The following is a 15,128-nucleotide window of genomic DNA, read 5'->3' on the forward strand; positions in this document are numbered from 1 at the left end:
AAAGTATAAAATAATAGCCAATCACTATTGAGCTAAACTGAGCTAGCTCAACTGTGAATGGTCCTGGCACACCAAAAAAAAAGTGTCAAGGGAAGCCAGCTTGGATTTAGCATCACTCCTATCAAAACCCATTGAGAGCATATGTAATTGACAGAAAAACTTGAATTGTTGTATCTCGTTGTGTTGTTGTCCTCTGGTGGCTAGCTTGCCAGCTAGCTAAAATTTGCCCTTTCCTAAATTAGCCATGGATGGAGATAGGGATTTGGACTTGTGATTTAACTTAATTCTCCGTAATGGCCAATGATTATAACAGCGATTCGGATTCAACCATTAATTCATCCACTGTTTTGCCCCTGACCTGAGAGAATGAAAGTTCAATATGTAGCTAGATGTAGAAGGCTAATGTTAACTAGCTAAAGTATCCCATGAATGGAAGTTAGGCTAGCAAGGAAGCATTTTAGCCAGGTAGCCTAGGACTACAAAAAATAAAAGTGTTAACTGTACTGTATTACAGAGTGATAGACCGTTTTCCTTCACGAATGCACACGCACACAGAAATCAGGACCATTGACAGCTACATCATATTTAGCTTACGTTGATTGATCTAAATTGTTTATGGTATCTTATAGTGGGTTACTTTATTAGACTATGCAGTGGTGATTTGATGATGTTGAAATGTTTAAGTTGAAATGGTGCTGGAATAGTGGAGGCAGCTCCGGTTTTCTTTGTGACTTACATTAACTCTCTGTGGTTCTAAATCAATATTTGTTTAGTGGTCCGAAAATTTTGGAAACTTTAACTTGCTTGACCATGCTGTAGGTCATGTAACTGTCTGTTAATGTACATGCAATATGCTTTGTGGACTGGTTGCTTACCCAGTGATTATACCCACGCACCACTACTGTCCAAACCAAACCTTAATTTACTCGTTGTGACACACTCAGATTCCAAACTCAGTTTTAGACGATACTGGCTTTATGACCAAAATGTTCCTATTTATACTTTGTAGTAAATTTTGACACTGGAATAAATGTTTCTGACTCATATCAATGCCACATAAGACGTTTTCAAAGGGATTCATTCGTTTTTAGGTGCAGTCGCTCTTTAAAGGACAGGCTGTACCTTGCAGGGCTGGGTACTAGGTGGGAAGATGTCATAGGAAGAGAGGAACGATTGGTCCAAGAAAATCACTGTCACTTCCCCTTTAATTTTATAATTTGGGGGCAGTTCCATAAATAGTGAAGCAATTCTGCAGCCACTTGACCCATTGGAAATTGATGGAAGAGGATCCAGGATCCAGAAAAATCCCCTTTAAAGCTAGATTCCACAGTTGAAACAACAACAAAGGATCACTCTGCCTCTGTTTTGGTAAAAAGCTGAGGGATGGACCTGGAGAAATGTAACTACCCACTGGGCACACACTGGTTGAATCAATGTTGTTTCCACGTCATTTCAATGACGTTATGTTGAAGCAATGTGGTATAGACAAACTGATGTCTATGCCCAGTGGGCACTCTCAAATATCAATATCAAAATGATAGTTTTGAGGCAATATCGTGTTTGTTTACATTTACGATGTTTACAAACATTGGAGTAAAACAAGCTTATATTTTGGGTTCGACAGTTGAACTAAGCTCATGAAGCATTTATAAGTTAAGATTCTTCAAGAATCAATATCTCATACATTTTTAAGTAAAAAAAAGTGTGATCAATGATTCTTGCTTTAAAGCAAATTTACACCTACATTGGGAAGATTTTACCTGGTATATTGCACATACAGGGTTACTAAAACCATTAAAGGAGATTTGATGGAAACGTATAAATAGATAGAATTTGTAGATAATTGGCCCTCTTTCTGGGACTCACCCACAAACAGGACCAGGCCTGGTCTGCTGAGGAGTGACGGACTCCATCCTAGCTGGAGGGGTGATCTCATCTTATCCATGAACATAGACAGGGCTCTAACTCCTCTAGCTCCACAATGAGATAGGGTGCAGGCCAGGTAGTAGGCTGTTAGCCAGCCTGACAGCTTAGTGGAGTCTGCCACTAGCACAGTCAGTGTTGTCAGCTCAGCTATCCCCATTGAGACCGTGTCTGTGCCTCGACCTAGGTTGGGCAAAACTAAACATGGCCGTGTTCACCTTAGCAATCTCACTAGGATAAAGACCTCCTCCATTCCTGCCATTATTGAAAGAGATTGTTATATCTCACATCTCAAAATAGGGCTACTTAATATTAGATCCCTCACTCCCAAGGCAGTTATAGTCAATGAACTAATCACTGAGTATTCACGTTTTTGGTGACTTTAATTTTCACATGGACATGTCCACAGACCCACTCAAAAAGGCTTTCGGAGCAATCATCGACTCAGTGGGTTTTGCCCAACATGTCTCCAGACCTACTTACTGACACAGTAATACTCTGGACCTAGTTTTGTCCCGAGGAATAAATATTGTGGATCTTAATGTTTTTCTCATAATCCTGGACTATTGGACCACCATTTTATTACGTTTGCAATGGCAACAAATAATCTGCTTAGACCTCAACCGAGGATCCTCAAAAGCCATGCTATAAATTCTCAGACAACCCAAAGATTCATAGATGCCCTTCCAGACTCCCTCCACCTACCCAAGGACATCGGAGTACAAAAATCGGTTAACCACCTAACTGAGGAACTAAATTAACATATTAGACCAAAACATGCCAGGTTGCTGCCGGTGTGGACAGTGGTCTTAGCTGTACCCTGAATAATCAACCATTTAGACCAGTATAAGGACGGTAATCCAGACATCACAAATGGTTTAAAGCTAAAGACTTGTATACGTGCAGCGTGAGCTGAATACGTTACGAAATGGTTTAAAGACTACAATGTCAGAAAATGGTAAGACCCTCTGAAGAAGACTACACAGGAACATTCAGTCTGCAGCTGTTTATGCACTGTTAGCCTAGGAAACTCAAACGAAGGTGAGAGACAAGGAACAATTTCCTTGCCCCAGGAGGGCAAGTCATGACACTAGGGAGCTAGTTTCTTATGTATCTATAGGTATCTCTAGGCTATCTATTCTAAACAAACAGAGCGAAGGACATAGGCCGTCTCATCTTGCAGCAATTACAGCTGCAAGTCCCTTGGGGTATGTCTCTATAAGTTTGGCACATCTAGCCACTGGGATTTTTGCCAATTCTTCAAGGCAAAACTGCTCCAGCTCCTTCAAGTTGGATGGGTTCCGCTGGTGTACAGCAATCTTTAAGTCATAACACAGATTCTCAATTGGATTGAGGTCTGGGGCTTTGACTAGGCCATTCCAAGACATTTCAAATGTTTCCCCTTAAACCACTCGAGTGTTGCTTAGCAGTATGCTTAGGGTCATTTTCCTGCTGGAAGGTGAACCTCCGTCCCAGTCTCAAATCTCTGGAAGACTGAAACAGGTTTCCCTCAAGAATTTCCCTGTATTTAGCACCATCCATCATTCCTTCAATTCTGGCCAGTTTCCCAGTCCCTGCTGATGAAAAACATCCTTACAGCATGATGCTGCCACCACCATGCTTCCCTATGGGGATGGTGTTCTCGGGGTGATGAGAGGTGTTGGGTTTGCGCCAGATATAGCGTTTTCCTTGATGGCTAAAAAGCTCAATTTTAGTCTCATCTAACCAGAGTACCTTCTTCCATATGTTTGAGGAGTCTCCCACAGGCCTTTTGGCGAACACCGGATGTATTTGCTTCTTTTTTTCTTTAAGAAATTGCTTTTTTCTGGCCACTCTTCCGTAAAGCCCAGCTCTGTGGAATGTACGGCTTAAAGTGGTTCTATGGACAGATACTCCAATCTCCACTGTGGAGCTTTGCAGCTCCTTCAGGTTTATCTTAGGTCTCTTTGTTGCCTCTCTGATTAATGCCCTCCTTGCCTGGTCCATGAGTTTTGGTGGGCGGCCCTCTCTTGGCAGGTTTGTTGTGGTGCCATATTCTTTCCATTTTTAATAATGGATTTAATGGTGCTCCGTGGGATGTTCAAAGTTTCAGATATATTTTATAACCCAACCCTGATCTGTACTTCTCCACAACTTTGTCCCTGACCTGTTTGGAGAGCTCCTTGGTCTTCATGGTGCCGCTTGCTTGGTGGTGTGCCTTGCTTAGTGGTGTTGCAGACTCTGGGGCCTTTCAGAACAAGGGTATATATACTGATATTATGTGACAGATCATGTGTCACTTAGATTGCACACAGGTGGACTTTATTTAACTAATTATATGACTTCTGAAGGTAATTGGTTGCACCAGATCTTATTTGGGGGCTTCATAGCAAAGGGGTTGAATACATTTGCACGCACCACTTTTCTGTTTGTTTTTTTATTTTAATTATTTTTTGAAATAAGTTTTTTTTTTCTCACTTCACCAATGTGGACTATATTTGTGTATGTCCATTACATGAAATCCAAATAAAAATCCATTTAAATTACAGGTTGTAATGCAACAAAATAGGAAAAATGCCAAAGGGGATGAATACTTTTGCAAGGCACTATATGTAGTAATCAATGTATAATCTATCCTGTGTGTGTGTTTATGTAATTCTGTGTGATTATTTAGTTAGTAAATAAATAATTAAGCCAAGTTGTGTATCGCTGATTCATCATGGAGACTAGGGTTCGTGCAGATTTTTTGGATATTACGATGTTCAGAATGAGAATTGAGATATATGGAAGAAGGTACTCTGGTTGAGATATATAATAATTGAACGTGGTGGAACGGAAATGGTGCTCCACCAAACCGGAAGTCTTCCGACTAGCTTGGAAAGACAGTAACGTGCAATATCGAAGAGCCCTCACTGCTGCTCGATCATCCTATTTTTCCAACTTAATTGAGGAGAATAAGAACAATCCAACATTTTTGATACTGTCGTGAAGCTAACTTAAAAGCAGAATTCCCCTAGAGAGGATGGCTTTCACTTCAGCAGTGATAAATTCATGAACTTCTCTTGACACATTCATGAAAATTGTAATGGCCTCTAAACCTTCAAGCTGCATACTGGACCCTATTCCAACTAAACTACTGAAAGAGCTGCTTCCTGTGCTTGGCCCTCCTATGTTGAACATAATAAACAGCTCCCTAACCACCGGATGTGTACCAAACTCACGAAAAGGTGCAGTAACAAAGCCTCTTTTGAAAAAGCCAAACCTTGACCCAGAAAATATAAAAAACTATCGGCCTATATCGAATTTCCCATTCCTCTCAATTAAAAAAAAAAAAAGCTGCAGCAACTCACTGCCTCCCTGAAGACAAACAATGTATATGAAACACTTCAGTCTGGTTTTAGACCCCATCATTGCACTGAGACTGCACTCGCGAAGGTGGTAAATTACCTTTTAATGGCGTCAGACCAAGACTCTAAATCTTTGCTTGTGCTCTTAGACCTTAGTGCTGCTTTTGACACTATCGATCACCACATTCTTTTGGAGAGATTGTAAAGCCAAATTGGTCTACACGGACAAGTTCTGACCTGGTTTAGATCTTATCTATCGGAAAGATATCAGTTTGTCTCTGTGGATGGTATGTCCTCTGACAAATCAACTGTAAGTTTCGGTGTTCCTCAAGGTTCCGTTTTAGGACCATTATTGCTTTCACTATATATTTTACCTCTTGTGGATGTCATTCGGAAACATAATGTTAACTTTCACTGCTATGCGGACGATACACAGCTGTACATTTCGATGAAACATGGGGAAGCTCCAAAATTGCCCTCCATGAAAGCCTTTTTTAACTTTTAAACTCGGACAAAACAGAGATGCTAGTTCTAGGTCCCAAGAAACAAAGAGATCTTCTGTTGGATCTGACAATTATTCTTGATGGTTGTACAGTCATCTCAAATAAAACTGTGAAGGACTTTGGCATTACTCTGGACCCTGATCTCTCTTTTGACGAACATATCAAGAATATTTCAAGGACAGCTTTTTTTCATCTTTGTAGACATTGCAAAAATCTGAAACTTTCTGTCCAAAAAAGCATCCATGCTTTTGTCACTTCTAGATTAGACTACTGCAATGCTCTACTTTCCGGCTACCAGGATAAAGCACAAAATAAACTTCAGTTAGTGCTAAACACACCTGCTAGAATCCTGACTAGAACCTCCAAAAAATATCATATTACTCCAGTGCTAGCCTCTCTACACTGGCTGCCTGTTAAGGCTAGGGCTGATTTCAAGGATTTACTGCTAACCTACAAAGCATTAGATGGGCTTGTCCTACCTATCTCTCCGATTTGGTCCTGCCGTACATACCTACACATACGCTATGGTCACAAGACGCAGGCCTCCTTATTGTCCCAATAATTTCTAAGCAAACAGCTGGAAGCATGGCTTTCTCCTATAGAGCTGCGTTTTTATGGAATGGTCTGCCTACCCATGTGAGAGACGCAGACTCGGTCTCGACTGTCGTGACGTGACGATCATTAATGTGATGACATGCTATTTATCGAATAATTAACTATGTTTAATTATAAAGTGATTAAATTAATCATGTAACAATTAACTCATTAGTAACCTGGGGCATCACGGGAAAAGTTTAATGAGTTACCGTTTCCGAAATTAACTCAAGAATATCAGAATCTCTATCATAGCAGTCAATCATTTCCTCATATCAGTCTCACTCTGAACGTCGTTGACTTCAAATCTGCATGAACCTTAGTCTAAATGATGATTCAGCGATACACTAATTGGCTTAATTATTTATTTGCTAACTAACTAAATAATCACACAGAATTACATAAACACACACAATATAGCTTGAATTGATTACTAACATAATGCAATGAAAAGTCCCTAGTGGACAAACCCGATATTAAGGCTTGTTACACAATGAAAGGCATGAGGAAAGAAGGAGTGGGAGAAGGAGAGACAAAGTAATTCAACTATCATACATACAGTTGAACAATACCCTCATGGGAATGTGAATACTTTGCACATGAACAACCGCTCATTCGAAATGAATTGCAATGTATATATTTACGCTTAGATGTCTTTGTCTTTTTCTCTCTGTTGAAACTCCTCGATCCGTCTGTGATGAATAGTTTGACAGAAAGTTTCTGGTTGTGTAAGTCTCTGGCTGTCTACCAGAGGTCACAATGTCCTTAGTAGTTGTAGTAGTAGGCTTTCTTTGTTCTGGAAATGTTTGTTAGAATGGATACATCAGACATTTTAATGGTCGTTTGATAAGATCTTCCTCGTGTCTTTGCTCAAAATTCGACTACTTTATATGTAGAGCTGCAGGAGGTGCATGTCTTAGTCTAGTCTTCTTCACTCGTTGACTTTCAGAGGGTCTTGTAGTTTTAACCATTTGTCACATATTCAGCTCGCACTGCACAAACACTACGGTTCAAAAGTTTGGGGTCACTTAGGGAAATTTCCTTGTTTTCCATGAAATTAGTTGCAAAAGATTTTAATTGAAATAATAATTGTGTCCTTCAAACTTTGCTTTCCTCAAAGAATCCTCCATTTGCAGCAATTACAGCCTTGCAGACCTTTGGCATTCTAGTTGTCAATTTGTTGAGGTAATCTGAAGAGATTTCAATCCATGCTTCCTGAAGCACCTCCCACAAGTTGGATTGGTTTGATGGGCACTTCTTACGTACCATACGGTCAAGCTGCTCCCAAAACTGATCAAAAGGGTTGAGATCCGGTGACTGTGTTGGCCACTCCATTATAGACAGAATACCAGCAGACTGCTTCTTCCCTAATTAGTTCTTGCATAGTTTGGAGCTGTGCTTTGGGTCATTGTCCTGTTGTAGGAGGAAATTGGCTCCAATTAAGCCCTGTTTACAGGGTATGGCATGGCATTGCAAAATGGAGTGATAGCCGTCCTTCATCAAGACCCCGTTTACCCTGTACAAATCTCCCACTTTACCACCACCAAAGCAACCCCAGACCATCACATTGCCTCCACCATGCTTGACAGATGGTGTCAAAGACTCCTCCGGCATCTTTTCGGCATCTCACGAATGTTACTCTTTGTGATCCAAACACCTCAAACTTAGATTTGTCTGCCAATTACACTTTTTTCCAATCTTCCTCTGTCCAGTGTCTGTGTTCTTTTACCAATCTTAATCTTTTATTTTTATTGGCTAGTTAGAGATATGGCTTTTTCTTTGCAACTCTGCCTAGAAGGCCAGCATCCCAGAGTCGCCTCTTCACTGTTGACGTTGAGACTGGTGTTTTGCAGGTACTATTTAATGAAACTACCGAGTTGAGGACTTGTGAGGCATCTGTTTCTCAAACTAGACACTCTAATGTACTTGTCCTCTTGCTCAGTTGTGCACCGGGGCCTCCCACTCCTCTGTGAAGGGAGTAGTACCCAGCATTGTACAAGATCATCAGTTTCTTGGCAATTTCTCGCATGGAATAGCCTTCATTTCTCAGAACAAGAATAGACTGACGAGTTTCAGAAGAAAGTTCTTTGCTTTTTGAACCTGTAATCAAACCCACAAATGCTGATGCTCCAGATACTCAACTAGTCTAAAGAAGGCCAGTTTTATTTCTTCTTTAATCAGGACAACAGTTTCAGCTGTGCTAACATAATTGCAAAAGGGTTTTCTAATGATCAATTAGCCTTTTAAAATTATAAACTTGGATTAGCTAACACAACGTGCCATTGGAACAAAGGAGTGATGGTTGCTGATAATGGGCCTCTGTACGCCTATGTAGATATTACATAAAAAATCTGCCGTTTCCAGCTACAATAGTCATTTGCAACATTAACAATGTCTACACTGTATTTCTGATCAATTTGCTTTTCTTTCAAAAACAAGGACATTTCTAAGTGACCCCAAACTTTTGAACGGTAGTGTATGTTTAAACCCTTTTCCATGAACAGGGTCTACAATCATGTTTTAGGCAATATTCACCATGCCACTAGTTCAGCCCATGAAGGGAGAAACAATTTGTGTGTTATAATTGTATTTCAAATGTGAAATAACTTTTTTGGCTGATTTCCCTGAAAATGGTCCACAATCATGTTTTGGGCAATATCAACACTGCAACTACGTCAGTATATGACAGGAGAGACACAGTTTGTTTGTTACAAATGAGAAACATATTTTTAAACCATTTTCCATGAACAGGATCTAAAATCATGTTTTATGTTCAGCACTGGAAGGACTAATGTAGGATACTATATTTAATGTTTTCAAACTTGAAATAACTTTTTAAGCTGTTTTACATAAACTAAAATGGTCTAAAATCATGATTTAGGCAATATCCACCATGCCACAACTTCAGCATATGATGGGAGACACAGTTTGTGTGTTACAAATGTGAAAGAGTTAGGGTTAGGTTTGGGTTTAAGAGGGTTTCTGTTTATGCTGGTATCAAACCTTGGGTTGCACAGGCCTATGACAACTTTCTGTCCCGTTTCTATGTTGTACATCTGACCGGACTGGAGAGGGTGGGAGAACATGAGCCCGAGAGCTCCGAGGGGCCACCCATAACAGTTGGGTAACAGTTCAATAACAGGATGAAGATAATTATTAATAAAGTGCTGAGGGTAAAAAGGTTTAACTTTTTTTTATTTATTATATAATAAAATCGTAATAAAACATGCAAACTGGATCAATTAAATAAATAAATCATTAAATAAGTACATCATTGTAAATCCCACCAAGGGATGAAGTGCTACCAAGATAAGTGCTATGCTAAATTGCTTGATATAATACAATTAAATATAAAAAAGACAAAACCAGATTGAGCAAATAAATACATCATTTTTTATTTGAACTTCCTCCTCGTGTTGGTGGCCCCTCCAGCTCTCTTAATTAGGCCCTCACTAACTCCCACAGTCAATGCTTCATACTACTCCTTACTATTCATACCAAGTGGAGCCAAGGTCTTAAGTTTTGATATCCACCTGGATTCAGCTGCTCTTCCCTGGCCTGTGGTCCAGGAAGCTTTCATCTCCAGATTCATCTCCAGATGAAACCCACTCTGAATTCCTGGAGTGGGTATGTTGTGTTTGGGTGAAAGCGACTTTGAGTCTGGAATGAAGGAGTCTGTTTATGTCAGAGAAGGTGCTGATAATGGGTATAATCTGGGGTTCTGTGTCTGTTGGGGAAATAGGAACAGTGGGTCTGGGAAAAGTCTGAGGGTGGAGGACAGGGATAGGATGGGGGGGATAGGTATACGGACCCAGAATCGGGAAAGGGATAAGAATAGATGTGGGCGTTTCGCCCAGGTTAGAAGTCAGTGCCTGGTCCAGAGTTCTGCAGGGAAAGTTATGGAGGTTAGGGTTAAGGTTAGGGTTAGGGTTGGGGTTCGGGTTAAGGTTAGGGGGAATCAGGCAATCTGTTCTGGGTGAGGTCTGCCAGTGTGTTAGGGTTGGGCGGATCAAGCATTCTGTTCTGGGTAAAGCCTGTTAGTGTGTTTGCCTTTATATACCTCAATGACCGCTTTGAGCATCCCCTCTTCCCCAATACACTAAAGAGGGTCTGTGTGGCTGAATTAAAGTATTTCTGTTGTGTACGTAGTCTATGAAATCGAATGAGTTGTGATTTGACAATGCCAGTGAACGTGTGTTTTGGGTGATAACTGGACTTGTGGAGTAGGGCGTGTGTGTCTGTGTCCTTGAAATATACTTTTGTTTGTAAAGAGACGTGTCAGTATCTGGGGAAAAAAGGTTGTGTCCAAGAAGTCGATTGTATGTGTGTGAATGACATATTTAACTGTTATGGTAGGATGATTGTTATTTAGTATTTCAATGAATGTTGTGAAATGTACCAGATCATGTTCCCACACTCCGAAGATATCATCCAGGTATCGTCTATAAAACATGGGACGCAATGGGCATTTAGCCAAGGCTGTCAACTCCCAGTCTGCCATATAAATATTAGCATAGGCTGGCGCAAACCTTTTACCCATCGCCGTCCCATGAATCTGTAAGTAGTGTTTATTATTGAATGTGAAATCATTGTCTCTTAATCCAAGTTGTAGAAGCTGTAGGAGGTGTGAGTCTGGTCTATCTGGATCTGGATATCTCCGGAGTGCAGATTTCACTGCTGCTAAACCTGACAAAATATCTATGTTGGTGTTGTCACGTTCTGACCCTAGTTCTTTTGTATTTCTTTGTTTTAGTTGGTCAGGGCGTGAGTTGGGTGGGTTCTATGTGTTGTGTTTCTATGTGGGGTTTTCGTTTGGCCTGATATGGTTCTCAATCAGAGGCAGGTGTTTGTCATTGGTCTCTGATTGGGAGCCATATTTAGGTAGCCTGTTTTGTAGTGTGTTTTGTGGGTGATTGTTCCTGTTATGTTGTTCATGGTCGTGTGTTCACTATTTCGGGACTGTAGCGTCTTCGTTTATTCCGTTTGTTTATTGTTTTGTTCTTTCTTAAAAGTATCCAAAAAAATATGAATACTCACCACGCTGCACATTTCCTACTCCTCAGATGAGGAGGACGAAGACTACCATTACAGAATCACTCACCAAGAAAGGACCAAGCAGCGTGGTGACGAGAGGCAGCGATACCTGGAGAACTGGACTTGGGAGGAGATATTAGACGGAAAGGGACCCTGGGCACAGGCTGGGGAATATCGCCGCCCCAAAGCAGAGCTGGAGGCAGCGAAAGCCGAGAGGCGGCAGTATGAGGAAGCAGCACGAAAGCGGGGATGGAAGCCCGAGAGGCAGCCCCAAACATTTCTTGGGGGGGGGGGGACATGGGGGGTGTGGCTAAGCCAGGTAGGAGACCTGAGCCAACTCCCCGTGCTTACCGTAAGGAGCCGAGGATGGAACCAGAGCCAGTCGGGGTGGAATTAGAGGTGAGCAAGGGGAGTGAAGCAGAGACAGTGAAGGAATTAATGGGGAGATTGGAGGAGAGAGAAATGAGGGAGTTGCTGTGTTTGTGCATGATGCACGACATCCGCCCGACGGAGCGTGTCCGGGATTTGATGTCACCTGAGTCAGCTCTCCATACTCGTCCTGAGGTGCGTGCTAGCCGTCTGGTGAAGACTGTGCCAGCCCCACGCACCAGGCCTCCTGTGCGCCTCCCTAGCCCTGCACGTCCTGTGGCACCTCTACGCATCAGCTCTCCTGTGGCAGCCCCACGCATCAGCTCTCCTGTGGCAGCCCCACGCACCAGCTCTCCTGTGGCAGCCCCACGCACCAGCCCTCTGGTGCCGGCGCCACGTACCAGGCCTCCTGTTCCTGCTCCCCGCACTCGCCCTGAGGTGCGTGTTCCCAGCCCGGTACCACCAGTTCCGGCACCACGCACCAGGCCTACTGTGCGCCTCCAGGGTCCAGTATGCCCTGTTCCTGCTCCCGCACTCGCCCTGAGGTGCGTGTTCCCAGCCCGGTACCACCAGTTCCGGCACCACGCACCAGGCCTACTGTGCGCCTCCAGTGTCCAGTATGCCCTGTTCCTGCTCCCCGCACTGAGCCGCCCGTCCGTCCAGCGCCGCCTGAGCCGCCCGTCTGTCCAGCGCCGCCTGAGCCGCCCGTCCGTCCAGCGCCGCCTGAGCCGCCCGTCAGTCCAGCGCCGCCTGAGCCGCCCGTCCGTCCAGCGCCGCCTGAGCCGCCCGTCCGTCCAGAGCCGCCCATCCGTCCAGAGCCGCCCGTCTGTCCTGAGCCGCTAGAGCCGCCCGCCAGTCAGGAGCCGCCAGAGCCGCCCGCCAGGAGCCGCCAGAGCCGCCCGCCAGTCAGGAGCAGCCAGGGCCGCCCGCCAGTCAGGAGCAGCCAGAGCCGCCCGCCAGTCAGGAGCTGCCAGAGCCGTCCGCCAGTCAGGAGCTGCCAGAGCCGCCTGCCAGTCTGGAGCTGCTCTTCAGTCCGGAGCTGCCCTTCAGTCCGGAGTTGCCTTTCAGTCCTGAGCTACCCCTCAGTCCTGAGCTGCCCATCAGTCCTGAGCTGCCCATCAGTCCGGAGCTGCCCCTCAGTCCGGAGCTGCCCGTCCCTCTGGAGGTCCCCATAGTCAGAATGCAGTGGTGTGGGGATAAAAGTGAGTCCCCTCTCCAGCAGTCGAGTCTCAGAGGGTGATAAGTGAAATGTGGATGAAAGATTAAGGATGTTTGTGTCTTGGTGGAGGGGCTGTGATGTAGGCATACCCTCCCTCACTATTTTAGCTGTTCCATCCAATGTTTAAGTATTTTTGCCGCCGTATCTGATGTCCAATGTGTGTTGCCTTTCTCTGTGTGGAAATCTAAATGGTGGATTTCTAATAGGGGGTTGTAGTGTGTGACGATGTGTGAGTTAATATATTTCAGCAGGTTTGTTGTTTCTCTGACAGGTGGGGTGAGTAATTGATGATGAGGAAGTAAATAGTTGCATTGGGATACATCGCTGTTGCTTTACTGTGAAGTGATTGCAGTTGTCCTATGGGTGTTTGTTTCTGTGTTTGCACTTTGTTGTTCAAGCCCAGAGACAGCACAACCACCTTGGTGTTGTGATTTGCGGTAGATTTTGCCAAGAACCCGGCAATGTGGTGGAACTGTGCTCCGGGATAGCTATCAATTTGGATGTGTTTGTATGGATGTTAAGGTATTCTGCTCAAGTTTGAATCTCCAATGATGGCAATCGGGTTTGTGAGATTTTATTTGCCAATCATACATTTTTCTGTTTGTCATGTGTCATGGGATGTTCTAATCATGTGAAAGAGACTTTGTCATTTCTTCAAACAATCATCCTTATTTAATATCGAGTAATTATTGCAATAATGAAGCTGGTCGACCACACACTCGGAAGTGTGTGTTGCCGAGAGCTTAACCTTACAGAGGAATCCTGGTTCTTGTATATCTGACGCTAAAAATGCTTAGTCATTGCTGGTTCCACCCCTCCCATGCAGATTGGGGGCATCATAAGCCACCTCGGGTTCATCTTGTGGTTATCTGCACCTGGTGTTGTTTTAACCCCCAACCTGGCTTAGTTTCCCAGATGCAAGAATGATTAGGGACAATGAGAGATTGTTCTACTCCTAAGCTATCTCGAGTAAAACCCATGTCCTTGACCATATGCCCAAATTAGCTGCAGGGAGCGAGAGAGGAGACTATGCCTTTACAAAAACACAGCATTAGTAGAACAGAAATGTCTTACTATTTGTTAAGTATTAATTGTTAATTATTAATATTAAAACAAATCAGTTTTTTCTCTCACACATGTCATGTCTAGTGGGCCGGTACAAGAGTGGGGGGGGGGGGGGGGGGCTGGGGATGTTGGGGTGGAGTATCTTTGTGAAGGCAAGGGGGAGTGTCTCACAGTAGGCTCTGGAAGAACCCTATTTTTTGGAGACAGACTAAGTGGGGTGGGTAAGAGGTATCTGGTGTGTGGAGAGGTTAGTATTGGGGGAAGGTTCAGAAGGGAAAACTGTTGGGATTGGTTTTCCCCTTGTTTTCTCCCATCATCACAACTTTTTCCACCTTTACTCCTCTTTCCATAATCACCACCTCAGAGGGGTTTTGTGGTGTATTTGTTTGGGCCTCTGTGGGAACAAAAGTGGAGATGTTAGTGTCTGACCCAGAGAGGTCAGAAATGTTTAGATCAGAATGAATGGCTACATTACTGATAATTGGTGTTTGGGGTGATTGTACTGTCTCCAGGGCCACAGTCAATGTGGGGGCATTCCGGGAGTCAAGTTGACTGCAGAGCCTGTGAATCACCTGCACCTGGACCGTAATGGTCTTAGTCTGGGCCGTGGTGTGTTTTGGCTGCACCATGGACTGGAGAGTTGGAAATTCCTCCTCTCTTAACTCAAAATCTACCACAAATTCATCAGGGTCAGGTAGTGGGGAGGTAATTACCTGGGGTTAGGCAAGGGGACCCCTATTAGGAGTTGGGGAAGGTAAGGGTGGTATGTTATCTAAGGCCTTAGCCAGTGTCGGAGCTACGGGCATGGTAGCAGTGCCAGGTGAGGACATAGAGTACCAAGCCAAGGATGGAGGTGAGGCTTGTTTGCTAAGGACGTACCTAGAAGCCGAAGTTGGTACTTTTTTAATTTCTCCAAGTCTGGGAGCTGGTCGAGAGGCCCGTGCTAAGGCGAGTCGAGTGAACCCAGAGTGGAGGGTAGTGTCTTGGCTAAGGCCTGTGGGGAGGACCCTGAAGTTATAGTTGGTAAGCTGGTCTTGACTCTGGCTTGTGGAGGGGACCATGAGGGTTGAGTAGGTGGTCTGGCCTGTGCTAAAG

The sequence above is a fragment of the Salvelinus alpinus genome, chromosome 24 (genome assembly GCF_045679555.1).
Source record: "Salvelinus alpinus chromosome 24, SLU_Salpinus.1, whole genome shotgun sequence".
Classification (NCBI taxonomy): domain Eukaryota; kingdom Metazoa; phylum Chordata; class Actinopteri; order Salmoniformes; family Salmonidae; genus Salvelinus; species Salvelinus alpinus.